Genomic DNA, 19,047 nt, shown 5'->3' with positions numbered 1-19,047 from the left:
AAATAGTCATAATTATAACTGAAAAATATATTTATTTATATAAAATATTTGAAATATTTGTTAAACTTATGCTGTGTATATACAAAATAAAGTTTTTCTTTAACTTAACACCACGTATTATTCCATCATAGTTGTTAAACAAAATATTATGTGTAAATGAAACATTTATATTAAAAACTCGTAATCAGATGTACTAGGTACTTATATAAAATGAAGTAATTTGTTTTTAATGCTCCTTATCAGAATCATCATGCTAAAGCATCGCGTATGGTTCCATCATGCCTCATATTTAAATATTCTTCATGGTATCTGCTTGGTATTATATTTTTATTGCATAGCTCTTGTAAATCTTTGTATTTAGCAGCTGAAATTTTGAGCTCTTCAACGTATAAAGATGTGGGTCCTTTTTGGACAGTAGCTCTGTTTGCTCTCGATCTGATGATGGAATCCATATTGATTTCGTAATTGCCACTATCTTCAAAAAAAACCGTATTTAAATCTAACAATAGGATTGTTTTTATTAAATTGAACAACCCTTAATAATTTAAAATTAATTTTTAATTTAGCTGGTAATAAAGCATGTGAAAAGGACTTCCAATCCATGAAGTCTTCATACTTTAAAACATTTACAATGTAGCTTTTAGGATTATATCTAGCATTAGTAATAATAGTTGGCCACTCAGAAGGAGCCCATACTGTTTTATTACGAACAAAACTTTCAACAGTGCTGTGAATAGAGTCCACAGGCATCATGGTGTGCCCAGGTAAACGATAAGTTATCTTTACTTGTGTAATTTTTATTGCGGTTTTCAAGAAATGAATTAACATTGATATCATCGCATGGTTTCGATTTTGCCCAGCACAGCTATCAGAATATAAATTAACAACGCTATGGGTACCGTTTTGCTCTAACATATTCAAATACTTAAAAAGAACTGTAACTATTTCATTACATCCCCTTTTCCCTTGGGATTCGCCCCAAACGTAACAATATCCATCACTTGTGCCGCTTTCATATATACTTTCATTATAGAATGTATATTTTCTCGAGTAATATAAAGTCACACTTTTGCCATGTGGAGTATTGAGGACTCTTTCTAAATCAAAGCTCACGTATAAGGAGTTTGAGTCATCTAATTTGCTAATTTTTTGGTCTTCTAAAAACAATTGCTTACATTTTTCTTTATTCATAATGTGATTTTTATATTCAGTGGTTTCTTCAAAAATATTTCTGTCCTCAGGTGATAAATTTTTGAACTTCTCACAAAAAACACATTTATCTTTCTTAGGCAAGTGGAATCCAATATTAAAACTTGTTTTGAAAATATTACGAAATACTCTTTTTGATAATACTGATGATTCGAGATTCTTTTTTTTCAAGTGATCAACATACAGTGTATACAAAAACGGTTTGTGTTGTGAAATTCTTCAGGTAAATATACTTTAGTGCTTTTATTGCGGCAATAGTGGGATGGAACACCAGGCAACATCTCAATGAACAATTTTAGCTGTGCCACTTTTACTTCATCAGATTTATTATGAGGACGAAGATTTTTTCTGCCTGCGCGAGTGGTATTCAGAGTATTATTGGCATTTTCGATGGTATATATTAAAGACATTTGAGATATATTTAGGGTCTTCAGCAAAAATTGTTGGCATACTTTAATATTCGTATGATCTTTTGCGAACATTACTACTAGCTCTTTTTCTACCAATCGGTCTTTCTTTCACACATGATGAGCAGAAAATCTTTTTGCCTTTTATCACAACCTAATCCCCAATAATTTTCTAAAATATTAATCCGATCATCTTCAGTAAATTTATTTGCACCTGAGTTACCACATCTTTTATTCATACAAGGATTAGGTTGCACAGATTTCCTCACAGCAGCATTATGATTTTTTTTTGATAAAAGGCGTTTCGGTAAAGGTTTTATTTTCCTGTATCCTCTTTTACCAACACTCGTTTCTTCTTCCATTTTTTGAGCTGACTCAATTTCATCTGAATCACTGGAAGATGTTATGTCTACACTTTGTTTTGGTTATCTGAATCCATTAAAGTATAAGAATTATCAGTAACAGAATCACTGTAATCAACAAGTTTGTTTAGAGGTAATGGTACATGTTGGTTGGTGTTTTGTTCAAAATTTAAATCGGTATTATAAAACAAATCGATCAAAGATGCTGATGTATCAGTTAATATTGGATCAATGTCAATATCGTTGATGCTGTCTGTTAGTAAGAATTGATTCATTAATAACGTATTTTGCTGTATGTTCTCGGGAAAGGCACTTTCAGCATTACTCTCTTCTGTTAAGAGGAGTGGTGATATTAACTGCATAGTTTCCTTTATTCGGGAGTATAAAAAACAATAACATACAAAAACAAATATCACATAAATAATGTAAATGAGAGAATATTATATGCAATAAAATTTCAATAACCAAAATTAAAATATAATACATACCTTAGCTGCTGGAGTCGACATTGTTGATTTATTTGATAACTGTCGTGTTTACTATCTACAGTACGATTATAACTCAATTAACACAAAATTTGATTAGGCGTCAAACTATTTTAAACAATAATCCGATGAGAACGACGTTTGTTTCATCAAACCTTTCATGGAAATAAACATGTGACGACAGGTACAAGAATTGTTTGCATATACGAGTAGTAAACACCGTTAGGTCAAGCACTCATGTCGGTTGCGATAACAAGTATTGTCGTTTGCACGAATTGAAATTGTGCGCAAGGCACTTAAGATAAAAACGCTAGGTTTCGCTTACGTTAAGGTTTTAAAAATGTATGTATTTACGATAATTTTAGCACTTGCTTCAACTTTATAACGGTTTCTTTTTGGAGATAAACATCAACAGGGATAGGTCCGTTACGTCTTAAATTACTAGTTTCTATAAAAAACTCATTTTCGAAAAAATTGTCGCTTACGATAATTTGGCGGTATTGGCTCGATTTAATTATCACCCTTTCATTCAAAAGAACTTGTAAACTAAACCTAGCTCTAAGGTACTGCAATTGTAAAAACAAAAATTTTGGATTGTTACCATTGAATTATTTACCATTTCATTAAAACAACTTGTAAAGTAAACTTAGTTCTAAGCTACTACAATTGTAAAAACAAAAACAAAAACAAAAACATTTGACCTGCTCCCACTATCACGCCGATTTCGAGATTCAAAATGACCTTATCGAAACCGGGACGTTCGAGCTTAACAAGGGGAGTAGTTAAGGTATCAAAAGTGCAACTGTTGGTCAACAGAAGGTTAACAAAATATAACACCAATCATAGTCCTATAATTTGAGTTGATCCAATTCTTGCGCTCAAGCTTTGCCTAAGTACTCGATATGTGCAGTATGTGCGTGGCATTCGCTCATTGGCCAGCACTGCAACCAACAACGACAACCACATAGCTTTATTATAACATATTTCAATCTGTAATTGATCACTTCGTTTGAAACACACATAAAGTTTTCACTGAATAATTTACAAAAATTTTTTTTAAATAGCCAGAATAAAAGAGCAAGCGACCGAAATTGAACGATTCAAATAATCTACAAATCAAAATATTGAAAAACAAAACAAAAAAGATTTGTATGAAAAAAGTCACTTTTTGGAAATTTCCAATTTTTCGAGTTTTTCTTATGAAAAGTTTTTTTTTTTATTTCTGAACCTTTCCAGATCCACACCGAACAACTTCTGAAAATTTCATGAAGATTGGTTTCGCCGTTCTCGAGCCTTAGCGTTACTAACAAACAAACATTCATTTTTACTTACATAACGGGTGATTTTTTTGAGGTTAGGATTTTCATGCATTAGTATTTGACAGATCACGTGGGATTTCAGACATGGTGTCAAAGAGAAAGATGCTCAGTATGCTTTGACATTTCATCATGAATAGACTTACTAACGAGCAACGCTTGCAAATCATTGAATTTTATTACCAAAATCAGTGTTCGGTTCGAAATGTGTTTCGCGCGCGTGTTTTGTTCAGCGATGAGGCTCATTTCTGGTTGAATGGCTACGTAAATAAGCAAAATTGCCGCATTTGGGGTGAAGAGCAACCAGAAGCCGTTCAAGAACTGCCCATGCATCCCGAAAAATGCACTGTTTGGTGTGGTTTGTACGCTGGTGGAATCATTGGACCGTATTTTTTCAAAGATGCTGTTGGACGCAACGTTACGGTGAATGGCGATCGCTATCGTTCGATGCTAACAAACTTTTTGTTGCCAAAAATGGAAGAACTGAACTTGGTTGACATGTGGTTTCAACAAGATGGCGCTACATGCCACACAGCTCGCGATTCTATGGCCATTTTGAGGGAAAACTTCGGACAACAATTCATCTCAAGAAATGGACCCGTAAGTTGGCCACCAAGATCATGCGATTTAACGCCTTTAGACTATTTTTTGTGGGGCTACGTCAAGTCTAAAGTCTACAGAAATAAGCCAGCAACTATTCCAGCTTTGGAAGACAACATTTCCGAAGAAATTCGGGCTATTCCGGCCGAAATGCTCGAAAAAGTTGCCCAAAATTGGACTTTCCGAATGGACCACCTAAGACGCAGCCGCGGTCAACATTTAAATGAAATTATCTTCAAAAAGTAAATGTCATGAACCAATCTAACGTTTCAAATAAAGAACCGATGAGATTTTGCAAATTTTATGCGTTTTTTTTTTTAAAAAAGTTATCAAGCTCTTAAAAAATCACCCTATACATATGAACATAGTTATATGTATACAAAATAAAACGTTTGTATGGGAAAAAGAAAAGGACTGTTTTTAGGCGTTTCCGGCAACTTTCGTATTTTTTTTTTTACATAAGAACCTTCTCCTAATAATAACAAATACAACAAAAAAAGAATTAGTGAAACCGGTCCAGCCATTCACGCCTGATGCCGTGACAACGGAAAACGGGTTGCATTTTTATATAAGTTAATTTTTTGTTCACTGTACCTTTTTTTATAACTTTTTCCTCTACTGCGATGTTGCTCGCTTGGTTACAGTTTTTTAAGTGCTCTACTATAGTTAGACTTTAATGAAAGTGACCTGCTCCATAGGCTTATAGTTGAGTTTGAGTTGTTGTTTGTTGCTGTAATGCTGGATCATCGCAAATCGTGAGTTTTGGCGGGAAAACCGAGCTATGTGTAATATTTGTAACACATTTAAATTTTTATTCTTTTGCCACGAAGAGGTCCCGCTAATATCGGTCGGTGTTCTTTTTGCCATCAACGCCAAGGCACATGAACGAGTACTCCCAGGATGCGATGACATACAAACGTGTGGAATTATGGATCGGGGTCAATCAGCAAGTGATCGTCACGTTGTCGCAGCACGACTTTTCAAACAACAGTTACGATGTTCTTGTTTAGTGGATAGTGGTTCCACCAGATCAAATTGATGAAATCATTTTTGCGGAAATTCCTGATGCAGAGAAAGATCCAGTATTAAAAGAAGTGATGAAAACCAATATGGTTCATGGACCTTACGGACACCACAATCCCACTTCGATTTGTAAATCTAACAATAAATGCACGAAACACTATCCACGTGCTTTTCTTTCGGAAACGCAAACTGAAAATTCTCGATATCCACTGTATCGGTGTCGCTCACCAGACGACAATGGCAGAGCATTCAGCATTCAATTTAGATGAGTGAATATCGCAATTGACAGCACATGAATCGTACCATATTTGCCACTGCTGTCTAATTCACATTCAAAACTCATATCAATGTTTAGTATTGCGGTTTGGTGTAATCTATAAAATAAGTTTGTAAGTACGTCACCAAAGGAACCAATATGGAGGTTATTGGTCTTGAACGACGTGAACTGCAATAATGCGCTTTGTAGGGTATTTACTTTTGCAATTCATGAACGTTTTTCGACTGTTGTGCGTCTCGCAGTTCATTTGAAGAATGGATAAAGAGTGTTTTTCAACACAGAGAATACAGTACAGCCAGCGGAAACACTTCCAACAACATTGACATTTTCCTCAAAAATAATACAATTGCTAAGTATTTGGAATAGAAGAAAAGAACTGCAACCAAATACACAGTGAAATAGATTATAAATGGTTCAGTAATCAGTCGTTGAGTATGTATTTGGGATGCACGTGATCCCAAAAGACTGACGTCACAACCTTTCCAGCCGCCTTTTTCGTTTTGCCACGCCTGAGAACCGGTTCATCATGTGCAGTCCACTAGAATGACTGTGGATTGGACTCCAGTGGGAAATGATGGAGCTATATTTCTATCACCGACACAAAAATTCGGCTTTATTGCGATTAGAGAGTACTTAAACACTTCTCAGAATTAGTTGTTTTTGTTGGATTATGAACTTGTGAGCAACTACTTTGCAACTCAACGGTGGATTTCCCTGAGCCCAAATTCAACAGTATTTTCCCCAAAAAAGCAATGCTTTATGATCTATTTTTTTAACTAACACAAGGTGCTTCACAAAAATTTTATATCTCATTAACTAATAGTTATAATCGAACTAATAGAAATCATATAGATGTGGCTGATACATAGATAATATTACTACTACATATTATCTATGTATCAGCCACAGTGAAGCGTGGTTGGGTCCTCTAGTATATGTATATATATAATAAATTCAGTTCAAAGTGGGCAACCGCCGTGTAAACACGTCCCGTGACCTTTTCACGCGTTCTTTTCCTCTTTGCGATCGACTACGATAGTCTAGCTGTTTCAGTTACCGCTGCTCCTTAAAGTTGTAGTTGTTGGTTTATTAGTGTAAACATAAAAAAAAAACTCAGTGCCGTAGTTATCATTCGACACCATGAACGGGGCTGACCCCCCCGAAAGCAATAGGTTTCGGTTACTCGATCCCGATTTGCAACGTCCCAACAAACGACCAAAATTCAGTGACTTTGTACCACTTCCTGCGCCAAAACAAAATGACGACCATATCCCTCGGTTCTTAGTGGCAAGTGCCATCGGGCCAATTGCAGATGACAAAATCCGTCCATTATCATCATATAATGTCTTTCAAATCGAAAGGGGTTTAAAACACATTTGCAGCGATAACACCGTTGTAACGGAATTAAGATCCGGTGACCTCCTCCTAAAAGTCGAAAATGCGAAATCGGCCGAAAAGTATATTAAGGCAACTCACATAGGCATTATACCTGTAAAAATTACCTCTCACAAAGGTCTTAACACCACGCAAGGCAGAATATTTTCCAGAAACCTAATCAATCTCTCCGAAGAAGAATTAGTAGAAGGGCTAGGAAACCAAAAAGTGATCGAAGTCAAAAAAATCATGCGAAAAGATGGTGACGCACTAATCTCTACTGGTGCTGCAATTGTGACATTCGACCTAATCCGTAGACCAGAAATCCTTAAATTAGGATGGGAAAGGGTTCGTGTGCAAGAATTTATCCCAAATCCGATGCGGTGCAAATGCTGTCAAAGACTCGGTCATACCAAAAATAGATGTCGAAATATTGAGTTATGTAGCCAGTGTGCAACCTCTCCGCCACATAATCCATGCCCAAGAACATTCTGCATAAACTGCCAAATTGAAACCCATCCATCCAATGACCCTGGCTGTCCCACTTTCCTTAAATACAAGTCAGTAAATTAAATAAAAATAGAGCGCCGATGCACAATTAGAGATGCATGGAAAATTTTCAACAGCGACCCCAACACACATCAAATGCAACCCCCTCTAAAAAAAATAAGGGCGCCGTCCTTCGCACAAATTGTAAAAAACACCAGCAGTATAACGACCGAACCAACAACTGTAAACACAGCACACGACTTGCAAGCAACTCCAGCAAACAAACCCCATGTAAAAACTACAAACAACAACCCACAAGCAAATAACGGAGCATCCAAGAAAACATGTCATACTAAATCAATCACACAAACAACCTCAACTATATCCAAACCTTAGCAGAAATACAGCACATCAACATCCCCAGTAAGACAACAAACAGCAATCAACGTCAGCACACCAGAAATAGCAACTACAAGTAGAAATGCAGAAAAAATTCCAGCCCACCCACCCCTACATACCCCAGCCCAATTATCAGTGATACCGAGATGTCACCTTTCAGCCAATTACACGCAAAATTCCCCGATCTTAACGTCCTCATAACACCAAATACATATAAAACAACATTACCGTCACACAAGTCAACCAACATAGATAAGTCGTAAATATAAATATCCTTATACTAACCCTTTAATTCATATACTAACACACATATTATATAACAAATGTTACCATTATTACAGTGGAACATAAACGGGTATCACAATAACTACATTGAACTTGAAATCCTAATAAAGATGTATAAACCCTCCATTATACTTCTAAACGAAACTCACCTTGCCCACAATTCCTCTGCCCCCACCCCCAAATCCTACGTAGGGCACTTCCACAACCTACCTCACATAACCTCAAACAAACAAGGAATAGCTATTCTGGTTAAGAGAAACCTTCCCCACCAGCCCCTTCCTACCCAATTCAATATATCCTCACTATCCATAGAACTTCAAACCCCCATCAGGATCACCATAACTTGCGCTTACTCCCCGCCAAGTCAATTAATAACAACAGCTGACTTTTACAATCTTTTCCCCTCCCTTCCCCAACCCTTCATCCTTGCAGGCGACTTTAACGCTTGGAGTCCGCTCTGGGGATCTGCCTCCTATAATCAGAGAGGACATTCTATAGAAAATGCCATCCTCACCTCCAACTGCATCGTACTAAACGACGGCTCCCCCACCCACTTCTCTACCCACTCAACCTTTACCCATATTGACCTTACGCTTTCCTCTCCCTCCCTTTCCAACAACTCATCATGGCACCTTATAGATGACCTTCACGGCAGCGATCACTTCCCGATCCTCATCAAAATTCTCACATCCCGACCCACCATTCCCTTCTCTCCCAGGATCAAATTTAAAATAGATAGAGCGGATTGGAACAAATTCGAAAGCGCATGCGAGTTCTATTCCAAATCCTTCCCAACATCCTCCAACATCAACCAAGAAACTTCCAATATCCATAAAGCAATCCGCTGTGCATCCAACGTCTCTATCCCTCTGTCCTCAACCAAGCCAGTAAAGCCAGCCCCCCTATGGTGGAACAACGAAATTGCGGCCCTTAGGCAAGCCAAACAACAAGCCTGGCACAACTTCAAACGCAACCGGTCCACCACAACTCTCATTCAATTCAAAAAGCTGAACGCGCAATTTCGCCGGAAAATCAAAGATGCTAAGCTCGACTGTTTTCAAAAATTCACTAGCAGCATCAGTGCGTCATCCGACCCTAAAAAAATCTGGGCTGACATAAAAACACTCACCGGTTTACCCTCTAATCCCCAAATCTACTCCCTTAACACCTCTCATGGCAATCTTCTATATCCCCAGGATATAGCTCAAGAATTCGCCAGTCACTTCTCCAACGCCTCGTCAGACCAAACCTTCCCCCCCGAATTTATCGCCTCTAAACGCTCACAAATCCTCCAACACCGTATCACACCAACCACTCTCTCTCATTCAGCCAAACTTTTAGAAGCCGACATATCTCTTTACGAACTCCAACTCGCCCTGTCCGCAGTAAAAGGCCAGACACCCGGCATCGACAAAATATCTTATCCCATAATTAAGCATCTCCCCAGATTACTCCTTCACCGTCTCATTAAGCATTACAACAATATCCTCAACACAGGTCACTACCCACACGCGTGGAAAACCAGCGCTATAATACCCCTCTTAAAACCTGGCAAATCCCCTTGCGAAGTTAACAGCTATCGACCAATTTCCCTTCTTCCCTGTCTAGGTAAACTAATGGAGAAGATAATTGCTACCAGACTAACCTGGTACGCCCACTCAAACCAACTTATCCACCACAACCAAGTAGCCTTCAAGAAGGGACAAGGCACCACAGATGCCCTACTACACCTTGATCATTTCATCTCAAACGCGCTCTCCAGCAAAAACCATGTTTCCCTCCTTTCCCTCGACTTTCAAAAAGCATTTGATCGGATTGGAACTCCGGTAGTACTAAGACAACTCGACAAATGGAAGATCGGCCCCAAAATGTACAATTTTATAAAATCATTTCTCTCAAACCGAAAACTAAGTGTACTTATATCCAACACCCGCTCTTCCATTTTTCCACTCGATAATGGCACCCCGCAGGGCTCCCCCTTATCAGTCATCTTGTTCATTATAGCCTTCAATGAAATTAGCGACATCTTTAACAAGTTCCCAAACATCGAACACCAAATATACGCAGACGACGTTTTGTTGTTTTCCAAATCCAATGATCAAACAGTAGTCATGAGGACCTTTTCCAAAATCCTACGCCTATTATCCACATGGTCCCTCTCCTCAGGCCCCTCAATTTGTCCCAATAAAACCAAAATGCTCCATATATGCAAAAAACGATCCTGCAATTCTCCTTCATTTACCTTCAATTGTGTAAATATTGTATGTACAGATAATCTTAAGTTTCTCGGTATTGTATTCGATCCAAAATATTCCTTTCAACAGCACTGTAAATATGTTAAGGAAAGACTTTATGTTAAGTTAAACATTATTAAGTATTTATCAAGCAAACGCTCGCTAATTAGTTCGGCTCTGTTGATTAACGTGACAAACGCTCTCATCTTATCAACCATCAACTACGGCATAGAAATCTATGGATTACACGCTAAACAAAATTTAAAGATGATCGCTGCTCCCTACCACGCCGCAGTGCGAAGATCCATACGCGCATTTCCAACGTCACCCATAAAAAACATTCTGGCCGAATCGGGTTTGCCGGCTCTTCACGACAACATGGAAGACAAAATATTCAGGCTCTATTCAAAGCTCACTCTGAGCCCCAATCCTCTTATCCACAAAGACTTCCAATCTGCCGCTTCACGGGTATCCACTCCTAAACAACCCTCTTCAATACACACCTGCTTCTTATTCGCGAATCAGGTTGAACTGCCGATCAAGCCGCACATTCCGCGGTACACTCATCACCCCCCCTGGGCGGCCAGCAAAACATCCTTCATTAATGACCTAGCCTCCTTGCGGAAAGATAGCACACCAAACACCGTTTATAAAGCCAAGTTTTCCGAAACAATCGCACATTATAAATCCAACGGCTGGCAATTGATTTTCACGGATGGATCGAAGGCCTCACACACCTCCTATGCTGTGGTAAAGGAAAATCGAGAAGTTGTCGCGTACGGCCTCCTTTTTTCATTCTGCTCTATTTTCACCGCCGAAGCAACCGCTATATTCCACGCTGTTCAATACTCTGCCAAAAACAAGGGTAAACATATAATATGCACCGATAGTATGTCATGTTTCCAAGCTATACAAAACCACAACAAATCAGGCAGTATCATCAAAAATATAAAAAACATACTTATTTCCCTTCCGCGCAAGATCAAAATCATGTGGATACCTGGACACTCCGGCATAAAGGGCAACACACTTGCAGATACCATCGCCAAAGATATTTCCATCACACCAACAATCACATCCGAAGTCATGCTACCTAGCGACATATACCGACTAATTCATAGTCAGAGGCAAACAAAGTTATTACGTGAATGGGCGGATTATAATCACCATTATTCGGACATTAACCCCAACCGAACAAAACCCGTATACACAACATCGATACCTACCAACCACATCACCCCCTACACACGTCTCCGAATTGGGCACACCATAATTACCAACGCGCACTTATTACAGGGCATTAGATCCAACACCTGCCCCTTCTGTCAAGCAACAGTCAGCGTGCAACACCTACTGGCATCCTGCCCAGAACTTGCCTCTCAAAGACTTCATCATTTCGACAACAAGGACCCTCTCCTATTGTTAATGGACGCCACAGAAGAAAATATCAGCAAAATTTACAAATTTCTAAAGGACACAGACCTACTCCGTCGTATCTGACCCAACCAGCCGGCCGAAAGCCTCTGCTGCTAGCGCTGCGTTTGCTTTAGTTTACACAATATTTAATTATTTTGTAAGCTTTGTATAAATAAATAAATAAAATAAATATAATAAATTTTTATTTAAACAAAATCTGTAAAAAAAATAAAAAGTGAGTACAAAAATAAAAGCTATGGGACTTTTTAAAGGATAAGTAATTTATATTAATTAGCGGGTAGACAAAAACACTGAGACACAAAAAGAGCGAAAACATTAAAACTCTTGGAAAATCCGGAAAACTTATAAAGAAATTACTTGGGTGCTCTGATTAAATGATATCAAATGACCTGACCTACAAAAGTAAAGACGAAACAAGTACACAAAAATGCAAAACTAGTAAAGAAACCGATCGACGCGTAGTCCAGTCGTCTAAAAAAAGATACCAAAGCGTTGTCTAGAGAAACAAAGAAACGTCTAGATCTTGATGTTAGTGACGTAATAGTTCGTAGACGTTTACTACAATACCTCAAAACCGACAAACATGGTGGTGCAAAAGTGATGGTTTGATGAAGTTTCTCGCGTGGGACCAATCCAACTGATAAAAGAAACCATAGATCAGAACGTGTATGTGGATATACAATATTGAAAAAAGTTCTGCCACCATACGGGGAATGGAATATGTCTTTAAACTGGTTGTTTCAGCAAGATAACGACCTGAAAGTTGTACAAGTAAATCTGAAAGGAATGGTTTCGTGGCCTGCTCAATCGCCTGACCTTAATTCCATAGAAGAATTTTATTGCCAGATATTGAAAGAGATGTTGCTAACCGTAGACAATCAAATACAAGGGAAATATGGAACACAGGGGATGTTCGAGCAGCAATATTGCGACAGTGTTGTTTTTCTGCATATACTCAGCTGATACTTATATTGCAACATTTTTGCATCGAATATGATGCCTTGCGCTACTGCCACAGTGATTGAGACGAACATTCCCAGTCAACGAGACATGGCAGCAAATCCCGCTAAAAACGTGTCGTGGTCTGATCGAGGGAAGAATTTAGTATACCGTCCTAGGATTTCGGGAATAAAATGGGTATGGTCGGATAGAGGAGATTCTTCAGATAAAGAATTTAATTACGTATTTTCTCGATATAAAATTAATTTTGCACTTATATTTTCCACTTTTATATCCACTAGCATTTCACTAATTCGTTTGTACACATTTATTTTACATTACATAGTAGAACATCAGTTTCAATTCAATATTTAACTTATTGCTTAAATTTATTTACTTAACAATAACGAAAGAGCTACAAACTGTCAAATAATCAGTGTTACCTTATCGACATCATTTGTAATATAACTAAAAGAAATAAAGTAAACAGATTATACCCCAAATATGAGGATCAACAACCTATAAAAATAAAATATAAAGAAATTATTTGAATTTAATAAAACAAACGTGTATTAAAGCTTGTATATAAATTTTATTGCCTTTATTAACTTTACAAACAGGTCTTCGTGTCTATTGGCCACATATTCCAAAATTAATTCCTCGAAGTTTTCAGGATATTTGTAGTTGTCCCTCGCAAAAAATCTTTTAATGACACGCCACTGGGATTCTATTCGCTGCGTATGTGTTTCATCTACCGCCACAAATGGAATGTCCGGATCGCCATGATTTACTCTTCTGTGTTCATACCCGTGATTCGTCAAACCATCGTACGCCTTCCATCATTCCGTGCTTATTATTGTTCCTGGCCTCAACCATCCCCAACACCCAGTGACCTTCCACCCTCCTGCCTAAAATGAGAAAAACATATAAGTAATTACCTAATATTGTATATTTTTAACCTTACCTTTATTAAATTTTCTCTTTCCGAATTTACATTCATCAATTTGCTCGTTTTGGCCAGATCCACCAATTTTACCAACGCCTCCTGATGTTCCACGGTAGCGCTAGATAATATACATAGGTTCCTGACAATGCTGTTTCTCCTGACTATCTCGTGCGACCAGTGCGATACGTAACAAAACATTAAATAAAAAACTTGGGGCAAAGGTATTCTCACATCATCCAACCAAGTGCCCATGGAGCGAGATATCGCCGAACGCGTTCGGCTAGATCCCTTGCGGCACCTAAACGTATCGACGGTGCTATTTCCAATGACGGAGGGCACCATCGGCAGTCTATGCACCCTACAATTCTTTTTTTTAGCAATGAGATCCTCCTCTTTGCAAAAAGCTATGCAGCTCTCCCTCGATTGGAATGTGTGGAATATTTTGGCAATATTCCACATTCCCTTCACCTCCGACACGTTCAATTTGTTCGTTCTACGAACACGGCTAGTCGATTGTTCTTGCAGATCTACATATATTTGTAACGAATTATTAAAAACGTAACTTAAATATTATATTCAATATTTAATTTAACATACCTGATGAATTATTTGCCATTTTCTCCAAAATAATTGATTTAATTTTAATATGTAAAAATTATCTTCGGTGCACACAGCTTATTTTACAAAAATGAAATAATTATAAAAATGACAAAAAAAATGCAATGGTACTTTGCTTTAAAAGTAGAGGTACTGATATCCGTTACGGGGCATCTCGATAGGATAGAATTTATAGAATACTAGCTGTCCAACGAATTGCTACTACCATTGCCAAATCTGTATGTGGGCATTTGCTAGCATGATAGAATCATTAGCGTAAAGGCGTAGGGTAGGTAGGTTCGAGCTGATGTAGCGCATACTTTGGCTCTTGAAAAATTCATTTTATCATTTGCGAAATGCTGTCGGAAATAAAACTTTCGTCGGTATATATACATATGTAAATGAGAGGTAGGTAGCTTAAATCTTTTATGTGGAAAATAAAAAAAGGATTAAGATTGTTTACAAATGTATTTCTGGGAAAAATAAGATAATAAGAAAAGGAGAAAGATCCTTTTTTACAAATGTACTTCTGGGAAAAATAAGAATTCATATTTTTGGACTACTATATACTAATTGTGGCATAAAATTTATATACCAATTGAAATAATAAATTTAAAATGCGCAATACTATTTTGATTTATGCTTGTTTAAGTTTATTAAATTTAAGACTTCGCTCATTCCCAACCCAATTTGCATAATTTTTCTGTAAATTAACAATATTAAACTAAATATTAATTTTTTGAAAAAATGTTATTTTGAACATGTACTTTTTTTATAATATAACACAACCATATTGCCAAATTGAAAATGCCGTTGGCATATGTGCAAACGGGGGATATGTTGCCTCTTCAAAATTGTCATAGAAATGAAAACTGCGCTGTCAAACTGCTGAAGTGACAGCTTCTAGCTTACTATACATGGCAAACTAGATAGTATTCTATCATGCCTATCACGCAATCCATCGTAGCGAAGCTACGAATACGAATGTCCGCTACGAATACGCATAATTTGCTATCATTGAATTCATGTGAATTCGAAACTTTTGTTGCCAGACTTAATTTTGAATTTTGACATTTCGAAATCAGCTGTGTAGAAGAAAAAATTAAAATTTTGATTAATAAAAGTGAAATCGTTTATATTCAAATTGATTTTACGAACAAAATATGTATTCGCTAACGTTTTTATTTATGTTGCTTGAGGAAGAACGTGAGAGAAGTTGGCGTGATCTAAAAATTCACCGAAAATCACTGAGGGACAAGAGCAAGCCTTTCAATGTGGACGAAACAATGTACAGTTCAAAAATCCACAAAAATTCATTGTTAAATTTTATTAAAATTATTTTTCTAAAACAGGTTTATTAAAAACTATCGCTTAAATTTTTTTTTTTTTTTTCAAAATTAATTTATTTATTGTATCTGCTTTTTCTTAAAGCCTAACAATAGGTAATGAAATCTTAAATCTATTTAAAAACTATACAGACTCAAGCAAGTGATTGAGCTGTTTTGGTGTTACGTCGCTCTTTAATACGCAGGCATATCTCTTCTTTTAAGTCGTGTTTGATCGCTGGAATGTACCAAAGCATTAGCCAAAGGGTTTGGGTGATCACGGAGTTTAGATATATATTTAATTCTGCTGTCTTCTACTTCTTTTTTTACCATAGGAATACCAAGGTCTTTATGGATATTTTCGTTACGCATGTACCATGGTGAACACGTGATTGTTCTAAGCATTTTTGATTGGAACCTTTGTATTAGATCAATATTAGTTGCACAGGTCGTACCCCATAGTTGAATGCCATACATCCAAATCGGCTTTATGAGTGTTATAAGAGCACTTTGTTGTCTAGGCTAAGTTTGGAGTTTTTATTTAAAAGCCAATTTAAATTTACAGCTCTAATCTTCATACATGTTATTTTACTAGATACGTGTTTTCTCCACGTGAGCCTTCTATCTAGGTGAAATCCAAGATATGTTACTTCGTTCGCTTGGGGTACCAAGATATTGTTTATTTTTACTGCCGGGCACATCTTTGGTCTTAGCGAGAATGTAATGTGCTTACACTTCTGTTCATTCACATTTATACGCCAGTTCGCTAGCCATTCTTCGACAGAACTTAAATGCTCCGTTAATATTCTTGATGCTACAATGTGGCATTTGTTACGGCTCACTATTGCTGTATCGTCCGCAAAAGTTGAAGTTAATACATTGTTAGCTGTTGGAAGATCTGCTGTATATATGATGTATAGTGTTGGGCCTAAAACACTGCCCTGGGGAACACCAGCCCTTATCTGACGTTCATCAGATATGAAATCTCCCACTTTTACCATAAATTTTCTATTTTTTAAATAAGACTCCAAGGTTCTATACAATTCTAAAGGTAGAATTTTTTTAATCTTATATAAAAGATCTTCGTGCCACACCTTATCAAACGCCTGAGCTACATCTAGAAATATTGCTGAACAGTACTCCCTGTGCTCAAATGCTTTTCTTATCTCGTTAGTAATTCTATTGACTTGCTCTATTGTGCCATGTTTCGCACGAAATCCGAATTGATGCATTGGTATTGTGTTATTTTCGTGGAGGAAAGGAGACATCTTTGATAGTAATACTTTTTCAAATACTTTTGAAAGACAGGGTAGAAGACTGATTGGTCTGTATGAAGACGGCTGTGTTAAGTCTTTCCCAGGTTTATCTATCAAGATAATCTGCGACTTTTTCCATGAAATTGGATAGTATCCGAAACTAAGAATTGCATTGAAGAGCAAAGAGAGCACCTCTACAGCAATAATTGGTAACTCAATTAGCATTTTTGGGGAAATTTTATCATGTCCCGGCGATTTTTTTGGATTAAGTTCTTTGATGATACCAATGATTTCAGAAGGTGAAGTCATAAGAGGCTCGAGCGACTCTTTAGCTGTGTTGGGTAAGATTGACAACTTAAAGTTGTTCTTTGGCAAATTGGGTTGAAATACCTTTTCTAGGTGATTTGCAAAGCAATTAGCCTTTTCCTCGTCACTTCGAGCCCAATTTCCTCCCAAGTCTCGTATAGGCATGTTGGAGTCAGTTGGTGGCTTCATGGACTTTTGGGCTTTCCAAAGGGAATTTTGCTTGTTTGAATTCGGACACAGCTTCTTTATATACATTTCGGTGTTCAATTCTTCCTCACGTTTAAGCGCGTTTTTTAATCTACGTACAGCAGATTTTAATTGAAGCTGAGTGGAAGGGGAACGATTTATCTGCCATTCACGTCTTGCACGCCTTTTTACATTTACAAGCATTTCTATTTCTCTATTAGAGATTTTTCTGAAACCAAGCGGCTTATAGCTTTTGTTTGGTGTTGCTAAGACAGCTGCGCAGGTTATTATATCATTGACTTCTCTTATACTATCGCTTAAATAAGGCGGCCTTTACGTATGTCCTCGATGTTCTAGAGAGGAATGCAAGTTCTTCAAGATCGTCATCTATATCTTACTTCATCGATTGTCTTCGGTTTTATGGTTTTTAGCTGAAGGAGGCTAGCAGCATGAAGTGGGTAAAGACTTCGATATTCCAATGGCTCAGTCAACATTTTGTTGCATCTTAAAAGAAGTATTGAGTTGCTTCAGTCCCATTTGTGCCCTCAGTAAACCTCGAGTTAAGTAACGTTGAAAAAAGTGAAGCGAAAAAGTTTTTTTTTTCAGAAATACGGATTTCCAGGCGCGATTTTGTGTGTAGACGGGACACATATTAAAATCGTTGCTCCAATTAAAGATAAGTTTCTCTATTATAACCGCAAAAGATACTTTAGTATCAATGCCATGATTGTAAGTTTGGTGACAAATTAGCATTTCAAACATCTTAATCAATATTTTGCAGATATGTGACAATAAAATGAAAATACGTTATGTGAATGCTCAGTTTCCTGGCAGCAATCATGCCTCCCACATATGGAAATTTATTTCTCCGTTAGCACAAAACTGTCGTACAAAAATTCCGCTAAACTTAAAAATTTTGCGTTCCGAGTGAATTCAATGAATGCAACTCTACGAATTTCGAACTTACTTTCGGAACTGTTCGAATTGCATGATAGCAGTTTCGTAACTTTTCCGAAAAAACACTCTACGATGGATTGCGTGATAGGGCTGCATGTCTAGTAAGCTAAGAGCAATGTGGAGTTCCACAGGCTATGTGCACGGCAATGCAGCTAGTATTCTATAAATTCTATCGTGTCGAGATGCCCCGTTAGATCGCATTGATATTAGAGGCTCTATGACAGTGTTTCCCAAAGTGGGCGATAACGCCCCCTTGTGGGCGCTGCAGGTGCCAAGGGGCGGTAAGAGACCCAGAAAGAAAATGGGGGCGTTGTGTAGAGGTTTGGGGGGTTATTTGTAATTTTATTTAGCTAGGAGGCCTCTTAGACATCGACTACATGAGCTCTCGACTCTCAACAACAACTTGTGAACATCAACTAATATGAATTAAAAGATTGCTCAAACTCGGTTCTATATTTCTCTACGCGTAGTTCACATATCTGTCCTATTTTATTGAATATAGAAAAAATTAAAATCATGTCAATCGGTCGCTCCGTTTCATAATAGAATTTATAGAATACTAACTGTCAAACGTATTGCTATTGCCATTGCCAAATCTGTATGTGGGCATTTGCTATCATAATATAATCATTTGCGCA

At 37.3% G+C, this 19,047-nt stretch overlaps 2 protein-coding genes across 8 annotated transcripts in view; both read right to left on the bottom strand.

Annotated features, from left to right (window-relative positions):
- LOC105224069 (cyclin-dependent kinase 5 activator 1) overlaps nt 1-10,552 on the bottom strand; it is a 325,563-nt gene extending 315,011 nt beyond the window's left edge. Inside the window, exon 1 of the mRNA XM_049462390.1 lies at nt 3,792-10,552. The gene's annotated coding sequence lies outside the window, so the exon portion shown is untranslated. The remainder of the gene's footprint in view (nt 1-3,791) is intronic.
- LOC105233655 (UPF0430 protein CG31712) overlaps nt 1-19,047 on the bottom strand; it is a 112,717-nt gene that overhangs the window by 88,053 nt on the left and 5,617 nt on the right. The window lies entirely within an intron of this gene.

This window comes from Bactrocera dorsalis, chromosome 1 (assembly GCF_023373825.1).
Source record: "Bactrocera dorsalis isolate Fly_Bdor chromosome 1, ASM2337382v1, whole genome shotgun sequence".
Classification (NCBI taxonomy): Eukaryota; Metazoa; Arthropoda; class Insecta; order Diptera; family Tephritidae; genus Bactrocera; species Bactrocera dorsalis.
This window is presented reverse-complemented; position numbering and strand designations above follow the sequence as displayed.